The sequence below is a fragment of the Cornus florida genome, unplaced genomic scaffold (genome assembly GCF_030987335.1).
Source record: "Cornus florida cultivar Cherokee Brave unplaced genomic scaffold, ASM3098733v1 CherokeeBrave_3.0.0_Hap2_Chr02, whole genome shotgun sequence".
Lineage (NCBI taxonomy): Eukaryota > Viridiplantae > Streptophyta > Magnoliopsida > Cornales > Cornaceae > Cornus > Cornus florida.
Window position 1 is genome coordinate 11,384,174 of NW_026775572.1, and position 5,524 is coordinate 11,389,697.

At 34.8% G+C, this 5,524-nt stretch overlaps 1 long non-coding RNA gene across 1 annotated transcript; it reads right to left on the reverse strand.

Annotated features, from left to right (window-relative positions):
- Window positions 1-969: 969 nt before the first annotated feature.
- On the reverse strand, window positions 970-4,862 carry LOC132293589 (uncharacterized). Its single transcript, XR_009477866.1, has 3 exons — window positions 4,767-4,862; window positions 1,403-1,532; window positions 970-1,287 (listed from the first exon to the last, which is right to left on the reverse strand). It is a non-coding gene; the product is annotated as an uncharacterized LOC132293589 (long non-coding RNA).
- Window positions 4,863-5,524: the final 662 nt, after the last annotated feature.

Below are 5,524 nucleotides of genomic sequence, written 5' to 3' on the forward strand. Positions count from 1 at the left end.
TTGACTTGGAATGTGCCTAATATTAATATTACTGATGCAAATATGAATGGTGGGAATGGTAATTGAAAAAGAATGGTTGTTGTGTCAAAAAATAGCATTTTGCATTAAATACACCATTGGAACAGAATTACTAAAATGTAACATTTTGACACTGTAACACCTGTCAAAATATAGATTTGGCACGTAAATAAAACACCGAAATAAAATTTACACATTTATTTGCATATTACTAGTGATTGAGAGAAAATCATGTTAGTAATTTTTCCACATCTTGACTCCATATCGTCAATGAAATCTCACCACCAATAAAACGGATATTGCTACTTTCTAACCGGGTTAAGATAAATTTGAAAAAAAAGTCCAAAATCAGAAGCCGCCACTTGCAATAAAAATACATGAGTTCATGTTATGTTATATTATCAACTAGAACCTTTTTCTTCCATTGTCTTTTTTTTTTTTTTAATGATAACCTAAAATTTTATCATCAACAAATAAATCAAAATCCATGACTATAATGTTAAATATTTGATTATAAATATTTTTTAAAGAAATTATCGTAAATTTAATCAGGTTATATTTTTTATGCATATATGAGGCTGATTCGAATACTCTGATGCGGGGGCGGAATGGGACGAATCTAAAATTTGGTTTTCCTTACGGGGGAGGGTTTGCGATAGGAATGACCCGCCCCATTGGCTTCAATAACCATGCACCTCCGAAACGGGCTGCAAAATGGCCCATGCTGGTAAACTTTAAAAGGACACTGAAACGAAATTGTGAATCAAAGTTTGATTTGTTAAAAGTGGTCCTTAGCAAAGGCCCAACTCATACTAAATTATGATCACCATAGCGACATCTGAAGCATATGATGTGAAACATTAGAGAGCTATATAACCCACAATTGCCAATTAAGTAACTTGTTAGTCTACGGATTGTTTTGCTGAGATCGCATAATTGGAGTAAAAAACGAAAGAAAAAAAAATGCATAAACAATCAAAAAAATGTCTAATCACTGAACTTTTTCGAGCTAAATCCAAACATGTGACGATAAAACAAGGTTAAATCTCATAAATTTTGATCTGAAAGAACAGTAAAAAACAGAAGTTAGTGCAGACTAGTTCATCCATTTTCTTGTTGGATAGATGTTTACCCTCTTGATCTTATAAAATCAAGAAAATACCATGCAATTGTTGGTATACCTTGCTAACCTACCCTTTCCATCATTTCTATCAGCCAGCTTTTGCACTTAATCATCTTTTCTCCCTACAAAAAAGCTGTATGCATATTCTATTGGGACCATATGGAAAAAAGAGAGAAGATTAGAGCCTCCACGCACCAAATGGACATGTTACTCAGATAAGAAAACAAAATTTATTGCATTACAAGTGAGACAAATGCTTACCTAATAGAAGGGGAAAGAGCAGCACGCGTGCATTCCTGCAGATGAGTCACCATCTCAAAATACCGTCAATGCCTTTTTGGCAAGAAAAATCATCAATACCACTACATGTGTTATGCTCATCAATCCCAACCTGTCCAATGCCAATGAGAAGAAAAGGGGTAAATGATCAGCAGAGCTGCCTACCGACACACAAGAATCTCAAACTGCAAATAAATGAAGTCAATTCATATGCATAGGCAACCAATATATTGGATGGTCCAGGAACTTTAACTAAGGGTACTGGTATAAGGGTAAACTATAGGCCCCGGCTTGTTCTACATTTCTACACCATGTAGTTCTTCTATTCCAGGACTAGCTTTAAGACAACACTATAGTGCAACCAGCAACATTATCATAGCAAATGTAATGACAATACAGTTTCTCTATTGCAAGCCTAGCTCTAAGATGTGACTGCAATATTGCAACCAGTAGGGATACAATTTTCTTAAACTAGTTATATATTGAATCTGTCCTCACAGCATAATACCTTATAAGTAAGGGTATTTCAGTCAAATGTGCGTAATTCCCTTCCCATCAGGGAACAATAACTAGTTTGTTATTTAAAAGAAAAAAAGGTACACAATTCAGATATAATATGTGTACGCTTTGGTAACCAAGGAAATCCTATCAAATCATTTGCAGAACTTATCTTTTTTCTTCTTGTTTTTTCCTTCTCAAATTCTACTCGTGGTTTTATTTTAGCTAAAGTTAATAAATTAATAATTTAAGCAATATTGGAATAGGAACTATTTCGTTTTGTTGCTGTGTTTCTCATGAATTTCAGAGACAACATGAGATTGCTAAATTTTGTTTTAGCTTAAAAAGCCTAGGGTAAAATTGTGAACATAAGTAGAATTCTTGCCAATTATGAACCCAAATGCCCTAAAACTGGACCCCAAGGTCCACATCATCATTCAATATACTATTTGTTGGAACACCAGAGGATCAACCAATAGGCAATAGGAACCCGGAAGCCCTTAAATTTGGCACTCTTCTTATACAGTAAGGGCAAATAAGGTATAAAAACATTTGTCATATATTTAACCCCATGTTGGTCCTATCAATGGAGGGTGCTGAAGGAGTAGACAGGTAATAGATTCATTCTCCAAAATTATTCACACAAAGTGGTTGTCTTCAAACTCAAATGCGTGTCACACTTTGTACAGAAATATTGACTGTTAGACCTTTTGCATTATCTGCATTCTCATTTGAGTGCGAGGATACAACAATGGTCATGGATCCAATGGTTCATGTAAATGTTGATTTCTAATATCCACTACCCACCGAAGGATTTAAAGAAAAACCAATAAAACCTGTTTAATAAAGAAAGTATAGACGGATTAACACCAAACTACCAATTAGAGTGTTCATTATAGGGTAGTGTAGTTAGAACCTAGAGGAAAAAAGCATCTCAAGGTATTCAGGCCCCATAATGCCCGAATGAGCGTCACAAAAGGCACCTGCCTATCTCAAGGTTTTGAGACCCCATTGTGAGAAATTAGAGTAGGCTTACAATTGAAGATAGACACTGATCTTGCATGAGATGCTTTTCTGAATTACTAATTTGTGAAGTGTAGAAAGAATAAACAGTAGGTTTCAAAGGACAAAAGAAAGCTACAAAACAGTAGTAGAAACAAGAAAGAGAGAGAGAGAGGCCATCAAACACCAACTTTTAAAAAAGAGAGAATAAACAAATAAAAAGGGCATAAAAGTGGATTAGCTTTCTATGTGATATTTTTTTTTGATAAGTAGCTTTCTATGTGATATTAAGTGAGATAGCAGCTATTCACATACAGATGGCAACTTTCACAGTTTCAGGCCAAGTAAAATGCAAACAAGAGGGTTCCTACAAAGAAAATTAGTTCCAAAACTCCATCAAGGCGGTCAGGAAGTTGTCCTAACACAAGCTTACCAAAAATTCTAGTGTCCTCACATTCATAAGGAATAACTACGTTTGAGTTCATGTTCAGTTTATGGTTGAATTCAAGGGTTGTATATGCTTCAAGTACGAAAAATATAATCATTTTGACCAAGAAAATAAAGCAACCTACAAAAAATAAAGGTAAAAAGAAGAGACTACAACGTAGGGGGATGTCTTGCTTCTCATCAAGGTGGTCAGGAAGTTGTCCTAACACAAGCTTACCAAAAATTCTAGTGTCCTCACATTCATAAGGAATAACTACGTTTGAGTTCATGTTCAGTTTAAAAAGAGTAAGGTTGAGTTCAAGGGTTGTACATGCTTCAAGTACGAAAAATATAATCATTTGACCAAGAAAATAAAGCAACCTACAAAAAACAAAGGTAAAAAGAAGAGAGCACAACATAGGGGGATGTCTTGCTTCTTAAGTTCTTTTGAGTGAGCGGTTGAAAAAAATTTATTCCCCTTTTTCTTCTCATGATTCATGGACTTTGCCAGTTTACCTTTTCACATGCACACTTTAGGGAACTATGTGCTACAACTTACAAATAGTATTGTCACAGTTGAGACAATAATGTTTCAAATAATGAATGTCCCAACTAGTTTAATTTCTGAACTATTTTCTGCAGAATTTAAAAAGCAAGAATTGGCAAGGGGGACTTTGTTAGTTTTCTTTTCCTAAATTCCTATATGTTATGGATTCAATATGCCCTACTTTAACTTTTGGAACGAATATTTAGCTCTGGAAGTCAACTTCACAATTCCCATGAGCATTTTTTATTTAAGATGTCCACCGGCTCATTAAAATAGAGTAAATAAGTAATGCAAGGTATACAAAAAATAATATTCATTACCTCAGTTATATAAACTCTCTTTCCCTACTCTATCCAGATAGAATTAAACAAACAACCATTGTTTCACCAAATTTGTGTCCAAAGAAAGTGTTATTATATTCAATTGCTGTATGAATGAATTTTGCTTAAGGTGGAACTAATAAAATTATAGACTTCCACTTATCTCCTGTCACAATTCAAAATATGAACATAATGTGGGGGTGAACAGAAATGTTATGTAAACCAGGTAAGTCATCAATCATCATCTCTGTTCATTTCTATTCTTTGGTTTGCTTATTTCTTCTCTTTTAGCATTATTCAGCATTATAAACATGATTCTAAAACTTCAATCTTTATCGAAATTCACATATTTGAACATAATTAGAGAACATCCACTGCAAACTCTGTGAGATTATGACCTTGTATACCTCAATTGACCTCGAAATAACAAACTCTTACGAAAAATTTTGGATGTTAGTCTAATTAGCACATCTAAAATGAAATAGACATATATATATAGTATATACACACAAACATGCGCTTATATTGACGAAATTTAAAGAAATTGGGGTACCTGTAAAAGCTCATTGGTGGCGCTATTTATGCGCAATGCATTGGAAGCAAAAACTAGGGTTTTGTGGGTGATGAATCTCGAGTGAGAGAAGGAGGAGCGTTGGAATGCTTTTCTACTTTGGGCTGGCTGAGCCCAGCCGATATTGAACCAAACTCCAAACCAAACACTTTACTACAACTTCGGGCGGAGGCCCAAAGTAAACCGCAACAGTTCACAGTCTAAACCCAACCCATCCTATATTGCTCGGTTCATAATACCTTTTAACAAAGCCCAAGCTTCATTTGCTAATTTTCAAATGAGCAAGAGTCTGACGGCCAAACAAATTCAATAAGATTACTTCTCCCGTCTCAAATTAAAAGCCCTATTTGGAAGCTGTGACTTACAATTTTTTTCTACTTTTAGATGAATTTTTGCATAAAATTCCCTTGACTTTAAGATTCGCAGGATGCTTTTTACTGCGGGTGTTCATGCTCGATGGATAGGATACAATATAGTAGGTCGGTTGAGATCGATAGGTGGTGGTTGCCCATCCTCGTCGTAGTTGAAATTGTAAGGTGGCCTAATAAAAAGGCTATTATTTTGTGAGTCACTGTTTCTAATAGGAACTTTTAATTTGAGACGGAGAGAGTACTTTGAGATGTATTTTTGCAAAAAATTCTCTGACTTTAAGATTTGCAGGATCCTTTTTACCGCGGGGTGTTCATGTCAATGGATAGGATATGATATAGTAAGTTGGTTGAGATCTATAAGGCTCAGTT